At 46.5% G+C, this 27,989-nt stretch overlaps 2 long non-coding RNA genes across 5 annotated transcripts; one reads left to right on the top strand and one right to left on the bottom strand.

Moving 5' to 3' along the window:
* The first annotated feature begins 1,010 nt into the window (after positions 1–1,010).
* LOC308194530 lies at positions 1,011–15,787 on the top strand. The gene is made up of 3 exons (XR_013950642.1): positions 1,011–1,840; positions 4,875–5,094; positions 15,652–15,787. It is a non-coding gene; the product is annotated as an uncharacterized lncRNA (long non-coding RNA).
* On the bottom strand, positions 5,104–27,989 carry LOC308194531. Of its 4 annotated transcripts, XR_013950644.1 has the most exons (4): positions 24,269–27,840; positions 15,647–16,223; positions 14,783–14,815; positions 5,104–10,131 (listed from the first exon to the last, which is right to left on the bottom strand). It is a non-coding gene; the product is annotated as an uncharacterized lncRNA (long non-coding RNA). The 4 variants fall into 4 exon arrangements; XR_013950645.1 differs by lacking the exon at positions 14,783–14,815; XR_013950643.1 differs by lacking the exons at positions 5,104–10,131; positions 14,783–14,815 and adding an exon at positions 12,274–13,875 and having other exon boundaries at positions 26,962–27,989.

Raw genomic sequence — 27,989 nt, 5'->3', positions numbered from 1 at the left:
TGTGATGGAAAGCGTGCGCTGTGTGCTCTGCAAAGAAAAAAAAAGAAGTAGTTGCAGATTAATGAAGGAGTGACAATTTCAAGGCTAACGTTGGCACTGCCCAAGCCAGAGCGTGGGGAGCTCGCCAGGCTTTGCTTTATATTGTCTGCTTTTCTGCGGGGCAGACAAAGATGGATAGAGAGACATTGAAAAGCGGGAGGCGTATTTCAAACAGTTCAATAAAGAGGGTTGTCACTTAAAGACAAGAACCATAGTGCTTTGATGACTTTGTATTAGCCTCACCGTTTCAAATAAGTGACTCTGCTCTCTTTACGGAATTCACCGGGGTTGAGTAGCTGACACTTCACTGGGGCTGCTTTGGGCGGTGACTACAGCCCGTAACCACGGGGCAAAACTCTCAGCACGGATCTTCTGGGCTCCGAGCGTGCTTTGCAGCCCGGCCCACGCTAAACAAGCTCCAAAAAAAATCCAGGTTTACCGTTTCCGTGGCCCCTCAGCTCAAAAAAGACCGGCTCTGCTCCGTGCCACATCCCACGGGGAAGAATTGCCCCGAGGGGACCCGCACGCACCCGGGGGGAGGTTTCCAGCCCCGGGGGTTCACGCACAGCTGCCCGGCTCCCCCCCCCCCCCCCCGGCAGGTGCCACGCGTGTCCGTGCCCACGCAGGACGACAGATCTGGGACTCCCTCGGATCTCCCCACCTTGCTGCGCTCCGCCGGGGGGGCGACACCTTCCCCATGTCCCCAGCCCAGGATGCTGCAGCCCGTCCCAAGAGCTCCCGGGGCAGGGTTTTCTGCCAAAACCAAGGATTTTTCCTTTTTTTTTTTCTTTTTTCTTCTGTTTTTTTTTTTTTTTCCCCAGTCTCTCTGTCTTTTTTTTTTTTTTTTTTTTTTTTTTTTTTTAAGCTAGGGACCCCCGACCGTTGCAGACCCCCAGGCTTTGAAGGCACAGCGAAAGGGCTTCGCTGTGGGTTGGAGCGCACCATTTAGTCACTGTTTCATTAGGCACTATTTGAACCTTGCAACATGTGGTAATTTCTGGGGCAAGCTGAAAAGGGGGGATTATGTAGGAGGGACACAAGGAAATTAGCTAACGGTTAATTTAACTCGTTTTCTGGTAGAATTTTCGATACATTCCTAATTGACTGAGGAGGCAGGTGAAGTCTTCAGTTCCAGGCAGACTCATTCACGGTGAGAATAAATGGCTCTTTTTCAACTCACACTGCTCACAATATATCATCGGGGAAAAGACACGCAATGAATATGTTGATTTTTTTTTTATTATTAATGGAATTACACCCCGCTACGCAGGTGTGAGGGTAAAAAACCTACGCTGCGATGAAATCAGATTAACAATGAAATGAGGATTTTATTAGCTTTCTATGTCGCGTAGACCTGGATTTAAACTGTCAAAACAAGAAACAAGGGTGGGGGGGTGGTGGTGTGTGAAGATACTCTGAAGACGACGGTGCCAATCAACGGGCAGAAGTAGCAGCTCAGGACCCAAATAATAATTAACCGTAATTCGCGGTGAATATCTACACCCCCCGGCCCCTGCTATTTATACCGGGTGGAGGGCGCCTGATTAGCCTATAATGGCAAAGCCCCTTTGAGCCCGGGCGGTGCCAATTAACCCCCATCACCCCCATTTGCTCCCGAGCAGGAGCGAGGCCGCGGGTCGGATCCTGCGTCCTGGTGGAGGTCCCCGGGCGGAGGGCGCTACCTGCGCGGTGCGGGGCAGCCCGGCCGCCGCCGGGCCCCCTTTGTAACCTGCTATAGAAAAGGGAGGTCTTCTGCATGACAAAGCACAATTAAGCTTGCTATTCAGGGGCCCTGCAGCTGGTAAGCCCATTGGGAGGATGGGAGGAAACGCGAATATATTAATTATGCGAAGGGGCGGTGAAAAGAGAAGGGAGGGGGGGAAATGTAACCAAAAAAAAAAAAAAAGCAACAAACGCTTTTGGGGACGGAACATGGGTTTGGGTTGGTTGGCTGGTGTGTGCGTTGGCCCCCGTTACTTATTTATGTAGGTGTCACAGCCCCAGCCCTGCCAGGCTGTAGGTAACCGACAGAAACTCTGGCTTAAGACGCCAGCAAAGCTGCCCTGGTCACAAACGCAAGAGCTTTCCCTCTTCTTCTGTAGAAGGCTGCAATGGTGGCAAGAGTTCAAGATGTCTTTATGCTGCGAGTGCCCCTGATCTTTTCAAAATAGCAAGAAGCTTAGGCCAGAATGTGGTCAGCCACGGAGGTGGAAGATGCAAATTGCACTGAGTCAAGAAGCACGCTTAGCATAAGACATGCGGGGCATTTCAAAGAAAATTTGGTATTCCAACTTTTCACTAGTAACCTTGGATTTTAACTAACTTACCACTGTTATCCCGTTCTCCTAGAGAAATGCTCAGACCAGATATGGCTTAAGATTCTCAGAGTGGCCACAGAAAAGCAAGTAGACACCTCCAGTGGGTACTGTAAATGAGACACTGTAATTCAGTTCCCCTAAAAGATCAGGCCTGCCTTTTGAGGCATATTCTGGAATAGATGGACAGGGTTACTATGTTGGATTTAGTTAAACTAATAATGGTAAAGACACCAGGAAAACCTTAGGCATGTGAGTGGCCCCAGCAAGTTCAGATGAACTGTGACTGTAAGTCAGTCTTGCTTGTGTAAAAACTGTAATACCTCCAAGGGGCAGCTGGGACAGTAGCAGGGAAAGGGAATCCTTGATGCAAACAGCATCGATTTTCATGTTGCTCTCATCTTTGTCCTGTTTTCCCACCTGTTTGGTTTGTTTGTAATTCTTTTATTCGGTCAACTGAAAGTTGAATTTTAATGAGGCAATGGACAGCAATCAGTAATTTATTTTATTTTAGATATATTGGATGCTGCTGAGATGGGAACAGCAGTGCTGGGTCTCCCCATCCAGAGGGCACTGGCCAGAAAAGCAAAGGGGAAAATGCTACTTTTTGTTTTGAGGGACACCCTGTGAAAGTAGATGAAAGTGAATCATGAGCAGCGTAGGCTGTTGGAGGTTCATGAAGGAAGGCAGTATAGTTGCTGGCAAAGATGGATCTTGAATCCTGTCATTCCCCATCTCTTGCTCTCTGGGCTGTCCCATCCTTTACTCCTGTTTCTTTCCTATGGAAACTGGTGCCCTTGCCCTCATATGGTTTCTTGAGAAGCACATGGAAACAGAGGCTGCAGCCGGGTCATCCTGTTTACAGCTCTGCACCCACAGGGGAGGATAGAGCATCAGCATCTCCTTAAGACTTCTGCTCCTTTCCTGATGTTGGCTAACAGATCCAGGAGGAGCTGAGTGGGTGGGACAAGCCTGCGAGACAGACAGACGGAGGGGGGAACAGGCAGACTGTTCTCATAAATTTAACCTCCCTAGAAAATGAGGTTTACAGTATCAGCTGCTGGCAGAAGCTGCACTCCCAGAGTTGCTAGGTCAAAGTTGAAATCACTTAAAAAATCTTCATGGTAAATGCAGCTTTTGTAAGAGGCTTTTCTGGTAGAAGACTCTCACCACACTGGAGGTACAGGAATATCAGCAGAAACGTGTCATGCCTGAAGCCATAAAGCTGAAAAGTTTTGTGGGTCCTTTGCCCACAGAGCTAGGGGGTTCTGACCTGCAAAGAAAAAACTTGCATAAAAACCTCAGGAAGAGGAGAAAGTAAATACAGTGTTTATTTAGAGAAAAGGACAGCACGGATCTTCTGTTTTCATAATTGTCTTTTCCCCTGTTAACTTTGTGTTTAGTTATTCCTATAACTCTGACTGGAAGTGGAAGAGATTTACTGTTTTTTGTTTTTCCCCCTTTTTAAAAGCTTTTCCACTAAGGCAAGCTCAAGGGCATATGAAGAAAACTGATGCTTGAAATTAAAGAGCAATTTCTGTGTAAAAAGTAAACATGAGACACAAATGTTAGAGAATTATTCATGTTTTACATTAATTTTGAACACTCAGCTTCCCCAGGCGCTGTGGCAAGCTGCGCTCCTTGCCAGCACGTCTGTCCGTCTTCACACACCTCGGACATCTCATTTCAGCGTGTCTTGAGGGATCTTGAGAATCTCCCAGGTCATCTTTTGCAGAAAGAAAATATATATATAATTTATTTTATTTTTCTTTTTCACGAGAAAGCAGGCTGCATTATGCCCTAGACTTTCTGCTATGTAACACTGCTTTTCATAGGACTAACAGCACTCTACAAAGGAAAAAAATGTTTTGCTGATTTGCTTTATTCCCTTTTGCTATTTGGGGGTTCATTTAGGAAGGAGATAAGGAAGCACTTGCTTCCCTTTCACCTTCTAACACTCTCCCCCTTTGAAAGCAAGCAGAATAACGTTGGACACTTTAGTTTATAGCTCGCTGGTTGGTTTTGTACATGTGCTTTCTATTAAACACAGAAGTGCACGCACAGTTCTTTATATACCCAGTAAGTAGTTATAGCAAATCACAGCAAATTGTGTGCTTTAAAAGATTATTTACACATAAAAAATGTATAAATTTGCAAATGACAAGTTTTTGGCAGGGGGTGCTGGCAAGAATTACAAATTAGCAGCTCTGGGGGTGGGAGACATCCAGGGCTGGGACGAGGAGTGAGAGGAGCCATGGTCTGGCCAGCTCCAGGAGGGACGTGGGTGAGGAGCACAGCCATCGGAACAATTAGCCGTGCAAGAGGGACCTTGAACGAATGCCACCTGATGGAGAAACCCAACCACACCCCAGGTCACCCCCAGAGAGGATCGGTGTTTGGGGTTAGGGCAAGGCAGCTGGGTGTTGGTTCCTTCCTCGACCTTCTCTGGAAGGTGTGGCGAAGGCACAAGGTGAAATTTAGGAAGACAAAGTGGAGAACAAAAGCTTTCCCTGTGAACAGGAGCACATGGATTCATTGGCAACTTTACTGTTCAAGCTGCTGAACTGTACACTAGGGGGAAGAGGAATGGCCATCAAATCAAAGAACTGACGGGGATTTGAAAACTTCACTCTTATTGTAGCCAGAACAGCAAACGGCACACCACAAATCCATCCCAGTGGCTATGGTTGTACATGAGAATGGGAATGGCACAAAGGTGACTCATTACAGTCTTAACAAGGTACGCTCGCTGTGGTCCTGACACCCTTTGGCTCTTTACTTTGTGGAATTTGATTTCTCTGCTAGACTGCATGCTCATAGCTCTGGAGCAGCACGTTAACAAATACTTACTCATCTTTGGAGAACAGAAGCTTCCACTGTAATTACATCGAGGCTGATCAATAAATATCTTTGAGCCTTTCTATAGCATCCTGAAAGCGATGTGACAGTGATTAAGGAAATGTTTGCTCTATCAGCCTCTTCCTGTCGCTTTGAGCTCTAAAATGTAGGCTTTTGTCTAAGATGTGTTGTGTTTATTCTCAGCAGAAAAAGTCCGGGGACAAATATATCAAACTGTGCCTTGGCTAAGACTCGTGCAAACACAATTCTACCCACAAGCAAGCAAACAAACAAACCCTAGAGTCTCCAAGCAGCAGTGTGTTTGCACATGCAAAGCAGGGTCTGTATGTGCAAACCATAGTTTGCTCACACACACTGACTAGCTGGAGCAGAAAACAGCATGAAAATGTTGTTTTAATTGTTGTAGAAAGTGAAGCAGGATGGTAATATTTGCCTGGAACATTTCATGCTGTTATCCAGTTCCCGCCCTCCTGGGAAAGCACTGGGAAGGGTTTGTTGGTCTGTAGATAGAGCCTGCTTGTTTTGCATCCAGCTGGAAGAGAAGCGGGACGCGAATCCAGGAGTAAGTGACAGCGAGAGTCAGATAGGTCCGTGTGGGAAAAGCTCCTGGGGACTATTAGAGGGCTGCAAAGTCTCAAAGCCAAACACAGAGTAGGACTGGAGCAGCACTGGGAGAAAGTAGGAACTAGTATGCAAGCCAAGGCTCTCCAGTTAGGTGATTTTCTGTCTCTTTATGGTATGTTTCTGTAGCACATCCAAATTTGTAAACAGTTTGTTAAAACTTGGTTAAAAGATATATGATTCCTATAGGTGCATTTGGCACCTTAACAGGACACTTAGGGAATCCCAGCATGATGTGCCATTTATTAAATAAATGACAACTTTGAGAGATACTTACAGGGGGAAATATGGCCAGACTAAGTTTGTGGAGTAATATATACTGTTTTTAATAAAGATTCATAGTACAGATAAGAAAAAGGGGTGGGTGATGGCTTCAAATTTAGGACTTAATTAAGTTTTCAGTCTAACTCAAAAGCTATTTGTATAATTCTTTTTTAATTATCCATGCCAGAAGAATTAGCTCTTTTCCCTCATTTGCATTTTTTAATACTTTCTGGTACTTAATAAACAAAAAATGCTGCCTTTTTTAGGACCCTATTGTCCTTCTGCTGGTGTGGTATTTGGAAACCGCCCACCATGTATGTATAGTCAGTGATCTCATCTTCAATCTATTATCAGTATTCTGGGTTAAAGGAATAGATTTGGAATAAAAGGAAGAGCTATGGACTGAAAAAAAAATGCAGCTGTTTATTTGAATGGATCATAATGCATTCATGCTGTTCAACAACATTAGGGCAAAATAATTCTCTGTGCACAGATTATAAAATGGCGGGAGGTGTCAATTTGTTGTCTAACTGAAATGAATTCTCTGTGAAGTTTATACTCGAATGCAAATCTGAAGAGGTTGGTGCTTGCATTGCTTTTAGCTGCCTTGCAGGTAAAGGAGCTACAGCTTTCATTGTCCAGCTACATCGTGTCATCAGCAATGTTGTGGGCAACCCAACAGTGAAAGCAATGCAGGAGACTTTCCACCACCTTTCTTTTATTTTTTTTTTCCCTGATGAAGATATGTACACACACTATTTTTGGTTAATATTTAATGGTAATAATTAAAGCACACATCTGAAAACAATTTTACTGTAAGCATGACAACTTAAGGACAAGTGAAATAACATATATAAAATACAGTCTCTAGCCACTTCAGCACACTTATCTTCCTCTGTGGACGGTATCATAGCTTGCTTAAATAAATAGCTTAGACTGCATGCCTGAAGCAAGGCAAGATGAATCCTTCCCTGGCCAGAAGAAAGCAAAAGTTCAAGAATTGGCTGTGCTATATATTTTACAGGGTGACAGAGCTTCCTGTTGCTTCGCATTTACCCAGATTACAGAAATGTGAGACCCATGAAACACAAGGCAACCTCCCATCCTCTGCTCCAAATAATGATTATAAAATATAAACATGCCTAAGCGTCTACATGTAACTTTTAAATACATATGTATATATAATACATAGGTGTTGCAATCAAGTATGTGACATTGTCAAGGGAATATATTATGTTATTTTTGAAGGTGCCTAGAATACCCAGCAGTGTACTCAAAATCTTTGAGAAACACTATCCTTATGCTGCACAGAGATTTCAGCTTGAAGTACTCCAAAAAGGGACAGAGGGAGACACCACACACACACACACTCACTCCACAATAAGTGAACACTTCTCTTGCTTGGAGCAGAAAGAGCCATCTCATTTGTAGTGTTTCAAGTGAAGCATTTCGGAAGAAGACATGAAGGCGGTGTTGTTAATCCCACTCAGTAGACAGGGATTTCCCCTTGGGAACCAAGTCCAACATCACTTTGAATCAGAAGACTTTCTGGGTTGAATTCCTCTGTGCAGACCTGATCCTGCTTCTCCTCCATGAGATGCCCTGCCTGCCACTTCTGCAGTAGTCCAGAAGCAGTCTGTGTTTAGCTGAGCACTGCATGCATCTGCTCTCAAGAGAAGTCTTGCAATGAATACACAACATAACGGAAGGCTAGATTGATGCTCCTAGTATTTCGTGTTCATTGATTTGTCTCTCGTCACTGTGGCTATACACTGGAAAAGTACCCAGGCTTTTAATTACAGAATTCAATACACACTTCAAAGGTTAAGCATGTGATTAAGTGTTTTCCTAAATCGCTCCCTGGAGACACCTCTCCCTTTCCACTGAATGGAGAGGCAGCTGGCTCAGCCTGGGTACCTGCATGTACATGGATTGAGCTGGCTGATCTAAATTCCTTCTTGTTGGGTATAGCTCTAAAATATGGCTGGACTGATTTTTTTTTTTTTTTTTTGATGCGGATGGAAGTCCCAGTTCCTAGTCCTGCCCTCCCTTTGTTCCATATCTTTATCATCACCCCTGCTCATTAACTTTTTATGATTCTTCTTGGGAAAGATTATTCCTTACAGTGGACAGGGGTTTTATTTTGAATCAGGGGTTCTAGCATGAGGTCAGAAATACTTTTGACATAAGAATAGCAAATCTGGACAGATGCATAGGCATAACTTGACATTAGTCCTTGGATAGACAAAAATGAAATGCGCTCATAGGCAAACATGGGAAATATGAGGTCAAGCCCCTTGCTCTTCCCGTTTCTTCCCTCCCTGTCCCACCTCTGCGGTGCCTGTCAGAGCGTGGGGTGTGCTTCAGAGCAAGTTCATAGGGCAGCTATGTTAGGTTGCTGTATGGCAGGTGTGTGATGGAAGAGTAGTGGATGGGATTTTCTGCTCACCCTGTCAAGGAAGCAAGTGCTTCTGCAGGAGCACTGCTCAAGCAGCCTCAGCAAAGAGGCCAGGACTGGGCTAAAACCATAGAAATTTGATTTATATCTATTATATTACTTTGACAGCTTTATAAGAAAAAAGAGGGGGTAGTACCATAATAATGTAATATTTATAACCACACATTAACTTCGGTGAGGTTTTACCTTCTCACATGATACAGAGCAGCTCTAGATGAAGGTAGCACACAGGGCATAAAATGCTAAATGCAGTTTTATTAGTGTCAGTGCTTCTTTATGTTCGCGTTGACCTCAGTGTAAGGTCATCTTTGTCAGTTTCTGTACGAGGTCCTAGAGTTGATCTCCTGGTGTATTTTCCAGACTAGGTAGATTTCTTGGCCTTCTTTGCTTCCTCTTCCTAAACACTGCTAATTCATATAGCACTTCTGCAGTACCGCAGGGTTGGGAAACCCATTTTGTGCACCAGAAATCAGGGCTGGAATGACAAGAGAACCTTTCTTGTGATGGTTAAGAAAGACTGATGCCTTTTTAAATGGAAAGGGATCTGTATCTTAAAATGCCAAATGTACACATATATAAATATATATATATTTCAACTATATATACTACGACTGAATAAAATTAATGTGAACAGATGTTTAGTTTCAGGAGTCCCTTGAATGAATAAGAACTTCCTGGAGCAGTTTATGTTACATAGCAGGTAACATAGACCTGCTTCATTCTCTTATCTGATTCTACTCTCGTACAGCAGGCATGCAGTGACATGGCACTAGTGCCATGGCACCCATCCTGATCTGCACCTCTGTAGGTAAATATTTTCCTACTCAGGAAAATATTTTGACTGATGAGAGAAAATGCCTATAATACAACACTCAATATTTTCATCTGGGTTTGGTATTATCTAAAACAATAGGGTAAACTTCCACAGCATAAATTCTTCATATATATATATATATATATTTTTTTTTTTTTCTCCCAGGGAAGTAAAACTATTTCTTGCTTTCAGTGGTGCAGAATCTGGCCTATCAAGACAGTAATGTACTTCCCAGAGGGCTTACCCCGTTTTCAGATTTATGGGGTTAACTCCCTTACAGTTTGATTTAAAATATTGTTATAATAGGCTGTGTGAATGTTTCAAATGATTCATTATTGGAGTAATACTGTTTTCCTCAGTAAAAAGACCAACTGTTTTTTCCATTCCTCCAGAGTTCTTAAGAGTTATAGTCTCTTTCTGGCATAATTTGGAAAACAGTGCTGATTCGCTCCACTTTAAAAGCAGCTTTAATGTATGATGGGAAAATGTTACATACCACATCTCCTTGCAGTGAGATTGCCACTGCTGGCTTTTAATATTTAGAATGTGCAACACTAGCAGAAATGATGCAGTCATAGCCCTTTTTTTTTTTTTCATAGAAGCATAATGAACTGTCTCAAGAGGGAATAAGGCTCTCGACAAAACAGAAGTCTGGGAAAAATGTGTTGTTGTCTCTGTGTTTATGGTGATAGGAAAGTTTTTGTTTTAAAACCAGTAACAGGTGGAACAATGCTGTTCTCCTTCTACATTTGCTGTCTCTCCTGTAAAAGTTAAAGAATAACAAGAGTTCAGTAAAAGTAATAGATATTCAAGCTTTGTTATAGTGTTTTTGAGAGAGTGAAAGGCACAGACATTTTCAGACAACCCACCATAGTGATTCTTCCTAGGTAAACTCTTTGGGCTCAACATTTCAGTAGCACCAGAGTGCCTGAAGAGGTCTTGGTGCAGCTTTTGTCCTTACCCTCCCACCATCTCCCTGCTGCTTGCGTCTGTCCCTGGAGTTGCTGCCACAAAGTCCTTCCCTTTTTATAGTCGGCAGAGATGGACCAGGTTAACTGAATTGATTTAAAGAACATTTTTTTTGTTAACCTGGCCCATTTTGTGAGAAAAATCAGAACCCTACAAGCAGCTCAGCAGATGGGACAGAAGCTAACAGAGTGCCCATGTGGAGATGGGTGCAAGGAGCAGAGGAGATGAGAAGCTCTAAAGGCCAAGCTACTCTGATGCTAACAAATTCTGTTGCTCAGCAGGTCTTATTAGCCTGGGCACAGTGCCATGCAGCTGAAGGGACGGCGTGCAGGCAGCAGTGGCTCTGGGATCCCTGTATCATGCCCTGCTGCTTAATGTAGACGTCTACTTTGTGTTTTCTTCATGCTAGAACTGTTTTTAAGTGGCTAAAAAAGCCGCAGACTTGACAAGAAGCACAGAGATGAAGTCCAAAATGAAATTACAAGCTCATCCAAAGCGTGCTCCCATATATCTCAGGATATTACATTTCACCTATTTATTTTCTGCAGCCTGGAAGTGGTCCAAAGCCGACTGCAGCCTTTGGAAACATTCCAGCCAATTCAATAGGTTCTGATTCAGGCTTTGAACCAAGCCCCAACTTTATACATTTTTGATTATTGAAAGGACTCTAATCCCCTCCTGCCTCCATGTGTGCTGATACAGAGACCTCATTTTCCATTGGTTCACGCTGGAATTTGTCACTCCACAGGAAACATGCAACATTTTAAATTGATGCAATCAACCAGTGTATTTTTCTAATAGATTCTGGGGGGGTGGGGGTGTTAACGGAGCCATGCGGCACAGTCTGAGGACAGAGTTGACATAAATTATTTCTAAACCCCGTAAAACTGAGGTTTAGAAATCGTCTCATCCTTCAGCTTCAAAGTACAGGTCTCTGCCCCCTGAACCACAGACTGTCTCCCCAGATTTGAGGGGGTGAATCACACACCCGCAAATGTGAATCAGCATCCCAGTCCAGGTAACAAAGATTTATTAAAAAAAAATAATAATAATCTGGCTGATTGCTAGAGAAAAGGAAAGCAGGCGTTTCCCTTACAGTATCTGCAAGAAGTAACAGTGGAGAGCAAAAAGTTTGGGATATGGCAAAATGTTTTGATTTGTGGAAGCAGCAGGGAAAAAGGAGAGATGGAGAGATGAGAAAGTAAACTCACAGAGTAAGGGTAGCATTTGCCCTGTGTGTCTGAGCAAACAGAAGGAAATATTTCCCAGCACCTTGGGGAAATCTCGCTTCTGTGTCTCTCAGCAACCAGGAGGCAGCAAGCATACACAAGTGAGAGGAGATTGGCACAGCCCCAGCCCCTATATGCACTTATTTGAAGAAATTTAGATGTGAGTGCTGAAGAGAGAGAAACCCCCAAGAGCAAGCAACGATGGCAGCCACATACAGAGTTACTTAGGAAATACCCCCAGACTTAGTTCTCTGTATCATTTTAAAAAGAAAATAGAGCTGATGTGTTGAAAGAAGAGTGCAAGGGTTAATCGCTTTACAGATATAAATAACATGAGGTCCGGATCACTCTCACAAATACAGCTTCTAGCTATGACTGCCTCAATATCTTCCCTTTACTCTTGGTAGTGTAATAAGACGATTCAGCACGTAGCCAAGGTATTTTGCGGTACGCTGTCACCTCCAGCCAACTTCTGGAGGGTTGTATGGTGAGAAGAGAGGATTCACAAGCTGACACCCTAACACCGTGCTGAGCTGCTCTCGGAGAAGCGTGCCAGATCTCAGCGAAGTTAACAGGTTGCAGTCTTGGTTGCAATCCTGTTCTTTTTCTGCCCCTTCCCTCAGTCTTTCTGAAGACCTGCCCAGTAAACTGGGAAACCCTGAGCAAATTCTGGACTTCTAACAAGCAAACTGATGGACCATTGGGGTAATTAATGGTTTCCTTTTATTTAGGATCTTTAGATGTCATAACAAAGAGATTACTTTCTCTCTGAACTGCAGTGGTTTTTGGAGTGTCAGAATTCAACGTTAATTGCCAGTATAGGCAAATCTCTGCCTGTTCCATGGATCCAAAAGCTCTGGAAAATCAGACTTCAGTTCCCACCAGCAAGGGAAGAACCAGTGTCTATAGGGAGGATGTTACTGGTGAAGGACATGCTTCCACCCTATAACAGAAGCCAATGGCTCATAGCTTGGTTCCTCAAGCTGGGAACAGGATATAACAAGCTGGGAACAGGATATAACAGCTCCAATGCCCACTTGTCTCTGCTGTCCCAGCTTTCTGGTAAAATACATGGTCTTCAGGACTATACAGAGCTTGGTCTTTTGAGATGAAGGCCATGAGAGGTTCTTTCTTCCCATGGCAAAGCTAGGTGTTCTGTCCTCGCCTCTTGGGCTGTTACCTGGTTTGACCAGCCCACCATCTGAGAGGGCTAGCCTCTTCTTTCTGGTGGTTGGAAACCTTTTGACTACCAGCCAAAGTACCATGGAATATGTGCATGATCGATATTTTCTTCTATACAGTTATTTTATTTACCAATATATGTTAAACCATTTATTTCTGTGCTTTCTCTTATTCTTTCATTTCTCTGCTGTAAACTTGTATCCTGATAAATCCTGTTGTCTGTTTGCCGTGCATTTTCTTCTGGTCTTTACACACCTAGGAGCATAAAATTATCATGTGAGTCTACAGTCTTTCTTCTTCCACAATAAAAACCGTTAAAAGTCCACTGTTACATGACCTTGCACTTTCTTATCATGGATTTAATCTCATTTCTAACTTCAGTCCTTGACTTCTTCCTTTTTGCCTGATGTCCTGGTCCCCTTACTTATCAATCAGTGATGCTTCCCAACTTGATGCCAATACACTTTATTACCAGACTCTTCTTCACTGTGCTGCTCTGGAGAGGCTTTTTGGACTGTGTTGTTGCTGGCTGCTCAGCTCCTCCAACCTTGAGCTTGGTCACAGCTTTCAGATAGGCAACATCTGGAACTGGTGACTTTACTCCCTGCAAACTCTGGTTTCTTCTGAGATTCTCATCTCCAAGAAGATCTCGTGTTCCTCAAAGGAAGTGACCGAGTTCAGGGCAGGCATATTTCCACATTTCTGATGATAGACAGAGATGAAGGAAAATTACTCAGCTTCTCAATAGTGTGTTTATTTTGAATATTTCCTTTCACCCCTCATGATCCAGTGGGTCCCCAATTCTTTCCAGGAAACCCTCTTTCTTTAGGTGAAGAATCCCTTGCTGTTTGTTTTAGACTTTTTGTACTTTACTTTATACAATTTATGATGACCTTTCCTATGAATTTCCTTGTTATTTATTGCCTGCTGTAATTTATGATTTTCTTCAGTGGCATCTCTAAAGCCTGATTTCCCCATTTTGACTTTGCTTTTGAGCATCTCCAACCTTGCCAGTGTCTATAATGTTGTCAGTGGTATTTATCCCTCCTGAGGGTCTGCTGATGCTTATGTCCAGGGAAATCCTTGGTACCAGAGACTAAAAAACTGCTTGGGTTCAAAGTGCAACTGGAAAAAATCATGGACATGGAGAACTATTAAACATGAAGAAACAAACCCTTGGCTCCAGCAGTCTCTGAGATGCAAATCATTGCAGTCTAGATTTATACTCTGAGAAAGCACCTTTACATATTTGCCTTTACTAGTCTGTTACTTTTTAGTGGACATGGTCAAAGACAGGATGGGCCTATGGTCTGACTCAGTACAGCTGTTCTTCCATTCTTATCTTGGCCACAAATCCCAGATTTTTTTTTCCATTTCTTTTTTAAGTTTAACATTTTGAGAAACTTCTCATTTAACTGAGATGTCTCCTTGTGAATCCCATCATGTCCTTTGTAGCATCCTCTGGTGCAGACCCACCACCACGGCATGAGCAGAGTCCCTTGATTCTCATGGTCCAGCAGCACCCAATCCTTGACCCAAAACCAGGGCCAGAGCAACCTCACCTCTGCACAGTGATTGAACCAGACCTGGCTCTGCTGTCTTCTCCTGGGACAGAGGGCAGGGAGAGGAGCTAGGGGGGCATGTGTCTGCAGGTTGTGAGACAGGCTCTGTCTATTATTTTGGTTCTAGCCCTAATCTTCTTTCTTACCACAGTAAAAAATAAATGACAAAATATTACAAAGAAACAAACAATTTGGGAAACAAACAAACAATCAACAAAACAATTGTAAATGAAGATCTAGAGAAATTAAGAAAGTTGCAGGAAAAAGCATGCTTGGACATAGTGTACAGAAAGTACAATAATGACTGACTTCTGTATGCAGCTTACTCATATGGTTTTCTGTGTGTTATTTTTTCATTCGTTCTAAGCAGTAGATCAAGCTGCTTTTGACACTTTCTGGATTAGTTATAGAAGGAAATAATGGATTCTGGTAATCTTTCTCTAGAAGATGTGTTTTGTAAAATTACCTACATTGCTCCAGAAATGCTGCAATGCTCTTCTGTTCTGGAGGAAAAAAAAAAAAAGAAAGATCTGTGCTAAGGGATGGCAGCGTGGGAGAAGCATTGCACAACATTGTTAGTTTATGGGAATCTGGCAGGTCGTGTTAATAAAATAGCGTTCTTGAAATTGAAGTTTAAGGTTGCACTGCCAACTTGAAATTATACCTGTGCCTGCAAAACATGTCATCAGCAAAGTGACAAGCAGTATATAGTATGCTATACAAACTTGGTGTATTATTTTCTCTGAGGAAGCTATTCAGATTTTTCTTTGCTAAAAAGACCCTAATTATAATATAAAACTCACAGATCAGGAAAACAAACTAGTAAAAGCAAATAATGTGACAAAAACATTTCAAAAGGATTTCAAATGAAATGCCAGAGATAGTATTTCAAAACTGTGCTATCAGGACTTGGTTTATTTTTCAAAGTTGTTCTCCAGTAGGAATCATAACAACCTGATAGTGATTAGAGTTTGTAATGAAACAAATTTAATGCCATGATATAACATTTTGATCTATAGCACCACACCCTTTAACAAAATGACTGACCTCTGCACCTCAAAATCCTTTTGCTATGCACATAGGAAATGAAAATATCTCCCTAAAATTCTGATTTCTCTTTAAAGCAGTTGTCAAACATGGTAAAAATCAGCCTAAATATCCAGTGTAGTCACATTCTTCTAAGTTGTTCTTGTATGAATGTTATCTGATTTACTGAAATACTGCGTATCTCATTTTCTTGAGACAGCATACCGTGCACTCCTCAATATTTTAATGAAATTATGTTTTTGTTTTTGTTTTTGTTTTTTTCCAAATTCTCCTCTCTTTTGACGTACCTTAGAAACACTTAAGGTTACAGTCACTGCCTGTTGAAGACTTGTCCTGCACATCAGCTTTAACCAGACGAGGAGGTGTCAGAAGGAAGAGGAGCTGGAAAGGAGCTACTTGCATTTCTTTGGCCTCATCCCTGTATTTCACCATTCTCTGTTTTCAAAACTGCTTAGAGAAGTCTTGGACCCATATATTGACCAAACCCATCATGATCTCCTTCTCTCTCGGGTGTGTACCCCTCTCTCAGTCCAGAGCTACACCCAGCATTTGGTCTGCCTGTGTCGCCAGCACAGCTCGAAGCCTTTGCACTTTCTCTTGACCCAGTTTTAACCTGTCCCCACTCCAGTAAGCGGGAAAGTGCTTCAGTCTGAAGTAAGACAGACGGAGGAAGAGTCTCAGGATGTGGCTGTCTGTTGCAACAGCTGGAAGGTGAGCCAGCAGGACTGCATCACTGCACAGAGAAGTAAACAGGCGCAGTCGGAGCATGGGGCTCAGATAGCCCTGGCATTTGTAGGGAGAGTCACACCTCCAGGGGGACTTCGGTCATTCTCTTGGTTGTTTTTTCTTCTTCTTCTATATGTTCTGGGGAAAAGAAAAAAATAAAAAGAGAGAAAGAGAAAAAGAAAATCATAAAAAAATGCAGATGTGTGTGTATTAAATGGATCTTTCTGTTTTAAGGATTTGGGCCTTCATAATTTTGTCAAAAAAAAAAAAAAGAGAGAAGAGATTTCTCAGAGAAAACTAAAAACTCCTACTGAAGTCTTTTTACAAATTTCCAGGAGACAGTAGCGACCTGTTTTGGCTAGTTGAAATTTTTCCGTTTACGTTAGCAGCTGCCAGGAGCCTGCTTTGAGCAGTGATTTCGCACTGTTTGGCTGCAGAGGGATGTTGGGCTGAAGCCTTCCTGCTCAGCTTCACTCCCTGTCCTGAGTTCCTCCCACTGTGATGCAGAAAGATGACCTCTGACATGAGGTGATATGTATATCATGCTGAAATTTTTTTAATCACCTTATAGAGCATTTGGGAACATGGATACTAACACAGGCAGTACGGTCTTTTATAGAAAGACTTTTATATACTATATACAGAGGGACAGTTTTTGACCAAATGCTTACAGAGTCCTTGATTAGTTCTTATGTATCTGGCGCAATAATCACATTATTTTTATATTTTGGAAAGAACAATGCTTGTCAAAATATGCTATTTTGTCTAATTAATTATTTTTCAAGACTAAAAGCTACTACACTGCCTCTGAGTAACATCATTGGTAATTCACTACTTAAATCCCTCAGCAACTTCAGAAAATACTTAGTAAAGTACTTAGTGTTACTTCTTTTTCTATGATTTTTTCTAAAATCTTACCTCAGCAGAAGCTAGTAGGAACCCCACACACTTCGGCATGCTTTACTCTTTGCTCTGCTACAGCCCTGCACTTCTGGGACACCAAAGACAGCAGGTTTTGGTGACAAGAGGGGGAAGCAGACAGAGTGGTGATTTACCAGCGTACAGCAGGCATAGGAATCCCAACAACTTTAAGGTTTTGATTGACCTTATTGTCCCCTGGATCAAAATCTGTACATTTTAATAGCTGTCTGGCTACTGCATGAGCCTCTCTATCTACATCCTTCCTCTACATGACAGCAGCAAATCCAGCGCCTCCGCCAGATGTAGTCTGTAATCTCTTTGAAGAGCATCAGATGTTGCTGGCATGATGCATTCCACACTCGGAGAGCATCAGCCCAATTCCTCTGCAGAGCCAGGGACTGGCTAGGCAATACCCACCAGGGCCGAGGGCTGGGCAGGAGGAAATCTCCAAATGGGTCATCTCACCAAACGTGCTGCTCTGTCTGTGCCAGAGCTTCATACCCCTGGGACTAACCCCCAGACCTTGTCACCTCTCCCCTTCCTGACTCCCTGGCCAGGTGAAGCATAGTAGGATTATGTGCTGAGATTGTCCTGCCTATATGGAGCTTTCCTTGAGTTTTGAGGAAAAGAAAATCCTCCTGGGATGCTCATGTTGCATGGTTATTATGGGAGTCAGATGAGACACGTTTTTTTTCATCTTCTACAAACCCTATCACTTTGCTTCAATCCTTCCAATGCCTGTCATCTTCCCTACAGATTCCCTGGGCCAAGAAGTAAGATTTGAAGGTGAGGCACCCATGGTGTCACAGAGGTGGCAGAGCACTCAGATCTACACAGGAAATGTCTACTCAAGGCCAGAGGATTTCTACATCTCCTTGGGAGGACGTGCTTATGCATAGAAAGTAGCATAATGGAAGACGTTAGAGATGAATCAAAGAAGCAATAAGTGCAAGCAGTTATCCTCTGGAAGGATTTCATGAAGCTCTGAATCTCCTTTATGAAACCCACTCCCCTACAGAGCTGCGAGCTAGCATGCGTTCAAACAGCACAGGCTCTCCTGGCCCCATCAGGAGGTACCACCAAGGGGTCTCTGTGCAGGCAGTGTGTCCTACCAGCCCCACGTGCCATGGAAGCCTATTGTTTTTCTTGAAGAGGCGCCTCTAAAACCCCAGGGGGCAGAAAACGATTTTGGATGACATGCAAGAGTGCCTGAAATGCCTGGAGAGCATGCTGCTCTGCTGGGAGAGCTTGAGGAATCTGAGCGAATGGTCAGCTTCTGAGGATTTAGGAAACACTCTGGTATTTAGGCTAGAGTAAAAGCAAATGTTGCCTGGAATGGCAGATGAGGATGGTGTGCTTCGCTTCCTGGAATTTAGGGCTGGCAAAGACATAATCGTTTTAATTCATATCGTATCAAGGTCTTCTGCACATTCCTTCTGAATGGGAGATGCTGAAAGTGGAAAGTTGGCTCTGTTTTCTGTGTTTCCAAAGCAAAGCCCTTTCAGTGGTGTTCTTAACATAGGTCGAATGAGTGAAATGAACACACTAGAAACTTTCCTTATAATCCCACCTTTCGGACAGATTTTTCTCAGAGACATCTAGCAGATTCCTGCAGGTAACAGCTTGTTGCACATAATGTTATCCTTAAGGATTTTATGTTTTCTTGCATTTTCCAAATGTGACAAACATCATTGGTGATCACAGTGGGCTCAAGGAAAATATTAATCTTCTTGGTCCAGTTCTCGTCCCTGTAACACAATGCTGTAATGCTGTGGATTTCAACAGTTGCCCCTCATTTACACATCACAGAGAATTCACTGCATTTTTGGAGCATGTGGTCTTCTTTTCCCTACATAGCTAGCTGATTAATTTCATGTAGTTGGTCAGACGTGGTCTCCTGAACTGTAACTCTCAGACACCTAAAGGTTTTCTAGCCTACTACGAACACAACGGCAGGTAGTCTGAATTTGCACCTTTGTAGCCTCATAGCTGCTTTATCAAATTACTGAGTGCATAATTAACTAACTTGAATCCCTGCAAGAGGACACAAGCCTCTGCCCATGCTTTCCCCACAGGCTTAAATCTTCCTTCTACCCTGAGTTTTCTCTGTCCCTGACTAAATCCTCCTCCTAATGCAGACCTAATCACTGTGTTTGCTCTAATTGCCAGCAAAAACATCCCCCTTCTGTCCAAAGAATTTGAGGACTGATGACACATTTTAATAAGCCTGAGGACCTGTCACCACCACCGTGAAGACCAAACAAGTGGTCTTTACCACTCAGACCATACAATTTCTGCTTCTACCCTCTGTAAGGGGTATCTCTTGTGGTACTGTTCAGGTTCCAGGCACCTATGTAGCTCCTGGAGACAGGAGCACAGACTGTGCCCAGAGCTTCCCCACCTTTGGCTAGCCTTTGGAGATGCCCCTCTGTTTACAGGGAGTGTTTGATGGCACTTGTGTGTTTCCTTGAGGACTGCCCAGCTGCTGCCAGGGCATGCCATCAAGCACATCCCTGAGCATGTCACCGTCCTCCCTCCATGGCCACCCCTGCAGGCTCACTGCATGGCTGGGCCGGTCCTCAAGTCTCCTTTGCAAACCGTAGAGGCCCACGTCCCAGGGGGTGGGTCATCGTGCTCACATATCCATGTATCATATTCAAGCTCTGACATCAAGATGACATCAGATCTCTCTTGGTGTTGACACCTTGCCAAAGAAAGCCCCAGCACCAGGATATTTTGGGATCCACCACCTGCTCTCAGAATCAAAGCAGGGTCAAAACAGCCATTCCTGGCGTGTTTTAACATTTGTAGAGATCCAAAAACTTTTCTGCCCGGAGGACACGTCACTGCAGTCTACTTTGGGTTTGGCTTTTGCCGTGTCTCCTTTCTGCTGTGGTTGCTGCAGATGCCACAGAAGCTGCGGAGCTGGGCAGAGGGAGCCCACGGTGCCTGTGCTCGCAGCCTTCACTTGTTTTATTTTTGCTTCTGGGTGGGAATCCAGCAGTTGTTTTTAATCCTGAATCTGAACGCGGAGTCTGGCTGTCTTCTCGTGTAACGCTGCGACGCTGAGATATTCTGGGACACTTTTACTAACCGTGGCAGAGATGCATTCCTGGAGGCTGGAGTGAGGGTGTTTTTCTGTGCAGGGCAACATGTTTGAGTGCTTCCAGCTGGGAAACCCACTCTCTCTGGTGGTCTGATGGAGCCCAAGTTTACTGACCTTCGTAAAACTGTGCCACCCGTGCATGCCCGACATCCTCCTTTTCCCCCCAGTTCCCTGGGCTTGGCCAGGCAGAGCAGCACAGGGGCAAGGACAAGGAGAGTCGAAGAGCTGAAGCTACCCGTCACCAACAGCAGGCTTCGCTCAGGCTCCAGTGGTCTCCTTGAGGAATGTAACTTTTTTTTTTTAAGCAAATTTGTTACTTCCTTAATTCCAAGTAATCCCTTGCTGCTGAAATGGGACACAAACATTCTCTGCTGTGATCCTGCTTCTCTCCTACTCCTCAAAATAATTGAGGGATGATGCTTGCACAAGGTAGCTGCCTACCCTAGCTTTTCCTGCAACCCTTATCTCCATTCAGATGCTAATGGTAGCTTAAGCCAATGTTTGTGATTCGGGTCCTAAAGCAAAGCTAGGCAGAAGGTCTGTAGGCAGCACGGGAGCTGGCTACTTTTAACTCTCCTTCTTTCCTAAGTCAATATTGGGATAGGCAGCAATGAAAAAAGCCAACATACGGAGAAGGAATTTGAAGCCGGGAGAGCTTTAGAAGCCGTCAGAACAAGCAGTCCCACGGGGCAAAGGGCAGCCGAGGGGCACTGGCAGGTGCTAAGTGGGCTGTGGGACCATTTGTCTCCCAGAAAAAAAAAGGCACTCGACTCTTCAGATATTTACAATGGCTTCTGTCCACCCAAGCTGTCTAACTACCTATATATTTTAACCTCCCGTAAGCAGAACTGCGTGCTGCAGACTTCCCTGTTCACGGCGGAGGCTGCAGTGACACTTCCGAGTGCTGTTTTGATCAGCCCCCAGCTGTACAGCTGCTGATGTTTCAGGAGGAAAGCATTTCCTCGAACCCTTCACGTTGTCAAGTTGACTAAACCCTACTATGTTTCGGAAAAGAGTAATCGTAGCAGGCATCATAGGTTCATTCGGACCTCCTGAGACTCTGCTTGTAGCTTTCTTAATGAGATGTTCCCAGCAAGGTTTCATAGAGGTGTGGATTTAAATAACACCTTTTTCTTGTAGTAGTGTAGAGCACATTGGGAGAAAAATAACTAAGAAGAGAAAATAGAAGATCAGTGACGGATAGGAATTGCAAGAATTTATTTGGATTTACTTTGGCTGCACAAATGTTTTCTCCCATCACAAAACGAGAGGGAAAGGAAATTCTGAATTCTCTTGACACTCAGGAGAGCACGTTTCTGTTCCCTTTGACTGTGAAAATAGAAAATAGGGGTGAAGTGACCTGTTCCTACCCTACTCCTTTTATGTGGTGTCCTCGACTGGCAGACAAAGAGAGCCAGCAATAAGAGCACTGCTCTTATTTAGGCATTTTTTTGTGTGTCATTACTACTATTCCTTCAGCACTTAGCCTGTTATCTTGGGACAAAGGGAGCAAAACACGGATGGGAGCAGGGGCCAGAAAGGTGAGGGATTATCCCACAATTCACTTTCTCTGAAAGAAACCTCAGATGGGCCCCATCTGCAGGTCCATTTGGGGCTCCGTCTGGTCTCTCCTGTGCTTGTTTCCCATCTCCCTGCCTCCCTCCGGAGCACCCATGCAGGGCAGTGGGAGGACGGATGCTAAGCTCCTTGCAGCAGCAGGTTTGGGGCAGGACGTGTCTCACTGCTCCCTAGCTCTACGAACCTGCTCATCAAGCAGCTTGAAAGGTTGCCAAGCGAAAGAGTCAGTGTTATAGTGAGATCCTCGTTTGCTGGTTCAGCAAGGGGTCCTCTGGCAAAAAACAGGGGTGACAAGGCTCAGTGTTCCTGTGCTTTTGAAAGATTTAACCCCACCTACTTCCCCACCCCACTTAAAAAGTGGAAAACACGTTTTCCAAGACCGTATTATTTCTGTGCCACAAGGAAACAAAGACAGGCACAGCTGATTCTTATTTTTCCCCTCTTTTTTTTTTTTTTTTCTCCACACCCTGAAGAAAGATCTGATTAACCTGTGGTGAAAATCTGGGACCACTATAGGAATGACAGACCTCGTGATTTCATTGGGGCTGAACGCCAGACCTGGAAAAATTGCCCAGCTACACAAGGCAAGCACCAGCATCTCCTCAGCAATTGCAATAAAGTTATGGTGAAATCATTTCTGCTGGGGACACAGGCCTCACAAATGAGGTGGCACTGGACACAGTGACTATTAGAGGAGAGCTTGTCATCTTATTCATGGGAGCTAGAAAAATGCCGAGTAATTTATGGCTCTTCAGTTTTCCTCCATTCCTTTAGGTACACCATTCAGAGTTTGCTTCCCAGAGACACTAAACTGCCTTCTGAAATTGCTCCTTCTTGGTGTGTTGAGTTTAGTATTCTGATAACAAAGTTTTCACCATGAAAAAAGAAAAAACAACATTATGACAAGTAAGGTATAAATTCAGACTCATTGCATTGCCTGCTTTGTGAAGTGCATGGCTTCACCCGCACCAGGCAGCTTGCTACTGCCACAGCAGCAATCATATCACTCTAAAAGATATTTTAAAATTACTGTTATTTGGAGAATGTCCTGCAAAATGGTGTTTGTGTACGTAGCCTATTTTAAACACACTTGGTTCTCAAGGGTTAACTCAGTGGAGCCAAAGTGAAAGTTTTAAAATACTGCTGCCATGGAGAACAAATGCCTTCAAAGCGCCTATAGCATATGTTATTTGAAAGAGCACTGAAACAATGTTCTGGTTTGAATTATTTTTCTTCACAGTACTTCTCTAACTTTATTGCCAAAGAAAAGACTTCCAGAGCCAATTTTTAATCTTAATTATACCAGATTCAATCTGGAATATTTCCCTTGAAGTTGGAATTACACCAGATTTACACGATGCAGAATCTGTCCCGGTTTCCACATTAGACCCTTTTTTTGTAAGACAATTTAGGTTAAGACCAGGGCTGTCTGAGTACAACAGCCAGCAGTCCAAGGACCCAAACCCACCCCGATGCTGCCACGAGCCCTGTTCTTGAGTCACGCTGGATCTCCCCAGTCTGAGCCGAGCCTGAGCCGTCATTTCTTGTCCACAGCTGCTGGGAACTGACCTGTGCCTGTATTTTCCTCTCATTTCACTTTCTCGTTTCTCCCTCTGCGGCCACCCCACTCAAGTGAAGTGCAAATAACTGAGTACCCTAAAGGACTCTCAACAATGGACAGGCAAATATACATGTAACTGAAGCAGCAAGTACTCCCTGGAGAATGAGATGAGGTACGGGCTAAAACCTGTTGACCTCAGACAAAAGGAAAAGCCCAATTAGTCATTTATAGAAGCGACAGAAAAGAGAAGAACAATTTCCCCTGGCTGTTCAGTGTGTCGGGCCCTCCTATCTCCCGACTAAAGAAAGCGACTGATCACACGAGTTTAATCGCGGGATGAGTGAGACCCCTGCTCAGGATCTCTCCGTGCCACGAAAACAGAGGGACAGTGCTTTGTTTGTCATGGTATTTCAGAGCATAAAACTTCCAGGGAAGAGAGGGATCCGTTTCCAAAGTCAATTACATCTCTGAAACCTTGTCCTTAGCTTCAGTTATTCTACAGCAGATTGTTCCAAAGGGATGTGTTGTCAAAATGTTAAGCACCAGAGGAAAACCTGTCATGGGATGAAGCAGAAAACAGACAACCTGTGTCTGGAGCATGGGGGATTCAGGTCACTGGACAGACCTGTGGGGTCCCTCCAGAGCTGGGCACCTCATGATGCTCAGCCTACCTTGGCTCTTCCTTGCCCATGGCAGTGATGTGTTGTGGACATGGCCAGCCCGTGCATAGGTAGGGATCAACATTGACATGGATCTGGCTGTGGCCACCATACCACGGGTGATGGTGACGTCTGTTTCCTGGGTGGCCCAGGGACCAGCCATCTGTCCCGTGCAGATCTCAGGGCCCCTGAGCACAGCAGCCCGAAGGGGTAAAGCTGGCACCAACAGTAACTAGACAGAGGAACAGAGCCGCCTGGCTTGGCTGTGTCTGTGTCCTGCTGTAATCCATTAATTGCTGCGGTTTGGAAGAACAAAGGCAAAGATAATGGTCTGAGGAGTTACGGGTAGAAATCAAACCTGGGCTGAATCAGCAGAGGAGGTCCTTTGATTTTCTGGGGGGAAAATCCCCGTTTGTGGCAGGGAGGACATGCTCTCGCAGCTCTGCTCGCCACGGGGCTGCTGCTGGACCCACAGGGATGCAGTGCTCGGATCCTCGCTTCCCCATCCTCCCCAAAACCCTGCCGATCCTTTAACTGCGAACAGCGAAACCAAGCGTCTGCGGGGTGTGCCTTGCCCCACTGAACTCCTCCTCGGGCTCTCTGGTTATATTTAAGAAAGAAAACCGTCCCCCCCGGCTGCAAGACACAGGCACGCACCCAGCGCTGCCCTCTCCCGCTGGCTAACGGGGAGGGCGGCTGCTAAATTTTTTTTCTTTTCTTTGGGGGGGGTGTGGATCTATGAAAGGAGAGCTCCGCCGGTGCAGGGGGGGAGCCGTGTGCCCGCTCCCCCCGGTGGCTGGCGCTGCCCGGCCGCTCCTCCCGCGGGCTGCGGTGCCCCCTAGCGTCCCGCCTGCTGCCCCTGCAGCCTCCGCTCCCGCCCCATTACCCCACCCCTAAACCGGGTTAGGACCGGAGCAGCCTGGTTGTGCTGCCCCAGTCCCAAAAAAAAAAAAAAATAAAAAAAAAAATCAGGAAAAACAAAGCTTTTTTTTTTTTTTTCCCACCGCAAAGAATAAGGCTGCCACGCTTGTTCTGGCATCTTTTAACGTCATGAGGCAAATGTGACAACGAAAGCAAAACAACTCGATGTTGGGGCAGCAGAGGCCTTAGAGGGAACAGGACGGGGACGGGGCACTGCCTTAAACCACTCGGGGGTGAATGAAAATAAAGGTAGGGGAGGGGAGGCTGGCGGCGGGGAGCAGCCGTTAATTTCTTTTGTCTGGCTCCCTGCTCGCCCACCGACACGGGGACAGCCGATGTCGGACAAACAGAACGAGGGAGTTGTGGAAAAAGGGAAAAATCAAAAAATCCCCGCCGTGGCTGTAAACGCGGCACGTCTGCAGGGGCCGAGCATCTCCCTCGGCGGGGCTGGGCTCGGCGGAGCCCGGCTGTGCCCCCGGTCTGTCCCCGTCTGTCCCGCTGCTGTGTTCTCCTCCCTCCGCGACAGACGGGGGCACAGATTTACAGGGACAAGCGAGGAGAGGCCGCTCGGTTTTCTCCCTCTCTCGGGGTTTGTCGGGGCTCTGCTCCGGCCCGGAGCTGCCCTTCTCGATGCAGGGGTTGTGGCTTAGGCCGGTGTTTTGCTCGGGAAACGGGCGGGCCCGAGAATGGAAATATCCATTGAATGGATATTTAGAAAAAGAAATTAAAAAAAAATAAATAAAAAAGCTTAGAAAAATAGAAAAATACTAATGAGCAGAGAGGTGTGCATCCAGGGGTGTCGCGGTCCTCCTGAGCGGCGCTGTGCCTACGGGAAAGCTCAGCCGGCACCGGGCATCCCTAAAACGTGGCCGACGGCGCTCAGCCCCATCCCTGCCCTCCGACCGAGCCCAAAATCCCAGCTCCCAGCCCCCCCGCAAGCTCCCGGGGCCACAGCGAGCCGCCCCGTCGGTGCCCGCCGCCCGGAGCCTGCGGGCGCTGCGGAACCGGGGAGGGGGCCGGGACTGCGACCGCCCCCGCGGGGGTGTTGGGGGGTGTTGGGGGCCTGCAGATTGGGAAAGTAAACAGGCGGCAGCGGCTCCATTCAGCCCGGGTTGTTTAAGACGTGCGGCTTCCATCTGTTGCCACATAAACAGGCAGGATGCCTTATGCTGCAGCACTCCGGGGGAGGGGAGAGGGGCTGGGAGGGGAGGGGGCTGCCGTGGTGTAAATCCCCCCACCCCCAGCCTGTCCTCTCGCTAACCCCAAGCCCCTGGACGGGACCCCCCTGCGCCACACGGGGCGGGGGGAGCGCTCGGGAGCCGTCCCGGAGGGGTTATTTCAAACACCCCCCAGGCACCGCCGGCACCGGGAGGGGGGGAACGGCCCCGACAAGGCTCCCGGGCTCCTCCCGCGGGCAGGGGGCCCCTCGTCCCCTGCCGTCGGGGCGGGGAAGGGGGAGCCACCTCGGGGAAAGCGGCCCCGCTGCCCCCGGCCCGGCCCCGCAGCAGCCGCCGGGGTCCTCGCCCGCAGCTTTTTGCCCGTCCCGAGCCCGCGATTTGGTTTTATTCTGCCCTCGTTCTTGTGAGATCCCACGTGGAAGCCGTTAACGAATGCTCGATAATGATCACGACGAAGGCATTATTCAAATGAGGCAGGTAATTGCAAACAGAGAGCGCCTTCTCCCCTTCCTTTTGCTCTTTTCCTTGAGCAGGCGTCGCGGCTGATGCTGGCGGGTCCCTCGCCAGGCGTCACCTCCATCCTCAAACCCGTCAAAGCAGGCTCCTGGGTGCCAGCCCGAGCCCCCACGGCCTCAGGCTCACGCACTTTCTACAGCCGCACATCTTCGCGGTGCTGAACCCTGCCCGAAGCCCTCCCGTCCCGTCGGGGCTCGTCCTGCACAACCTCGGGGGGCCGGGCTGCTGCCTGTGCTCGCCCCCCAGGTGGAGAACACCCGGGTGTACCCATTTTTTTTTTTATTATTATTTTTTCCCTCATTGTGCTTTTGACTCACTCGCAGCCTGTTGTTTATTCACAAGCGTTACGGTATCCTGTTAGCATTCCGACCAGGGATCTGACTCCGCTGGTTTCCTGCAGGAACATGTGGAAGCAATAGCGGGGTTGTGCACTCACCCGAGCTGAGGATGCACTAGCGGAGAGCGTGCAAAAAAGGCTGGGGACCCTGCGAGCCTCGCCACAGGGCCCTCGGCCTGAGCACGCCGTTCTTCTCCTGCCTGCCCTCACTCCCTTCGGGGCATCTTCGCTCCGGAGGCTCAGCTCTCCTTGGTTTAGGGAGGGAGAAAAACCACCGCATCCTGCCGCTTGACTTTGAGGACAAAACTTTTGTTTAGCCCTAAACGGAAAAAAATAATAATAAAAAGAAAAAAGGGAGGGAGGCGGGCCGGAGCGGGAAGGGAGGAAGCGGGAGAAGCCCGGGGGCTCGGCTCCGAGGCCGGAGCCCTCCCTGGAGCCAGGGGCCTCCGTCCCCGCTCGGTTCCTGGGGCTGCACTGCCCCCTCTCCCGCGGCCGCAGCATCGCCCCGCTCGCCGGGCTCGGCTCCGGGACCCCGCGGCGGGGCGACGGGGGCAGCCCCCGCCACCTCCCCCGGCCAGCGCTGGTCGCCACGGCGAGGCGGAGGTCCCCGGCTAAAGCCGTCGGGGCCCCGGGCGAGCTCAGACCGGGCTCCCGGGCCGAGGGCACAGAGGATGAGAAGAGCTTCCCCGGTCCCGGCACAGCAGCAGGGTTTGGGGCGGCCGGCTCCCGGCGACGGTTGCCTTTCGTTGTGGTTTCATTCATAAACCCGAGCGGTGCGGCTCTGCCCCTCTCGCCCGGTGCCTCCTGCTTCTGGCTGCCTCGCAGCCCTCCGTGCTGCTCTGCGGCCCGTGCCCGCGCTCAGGAGCGCACAAAGGACACGAGGAAGCCGCCAATTCGTTTCCAGCTCCAGCTCCCCGTCCATAACCTCACACCGTGACCCACCGTCCTGGAGGGGCTGAGGGAGGAGGCTCATTCACGAAATTGGGAGCCCTCTGACTTTTCACCGAAGGTTTTTTTTTTTTTTTTCCCCCTTTATTTTTTTTTTCCTTCCCCCCGCAGTGCAAAACTCTCCGATTCCCCCCTTTTCCTCCCCCTGCCATATGGCCAGCCTCCCCCTCCCCTGCGAG

Source organism: Anser brachyrhynchus (genome assembly GCF_964034855.1).
Source record: "Anser brachyrhynchus genome assembly, chromosome: 4".
Taxonomy (NCBI): Eukaryota; Metazoa; Chordata; class Aves; order Anseriformes; family Anatidae; genus Anser; species Anser brachyrhynchus.
The sequence above is the reverse complement of the archived record's forward strand: the minus strand, read 5'-3'. Positions and strand labels throughout refer to the sequence as shown.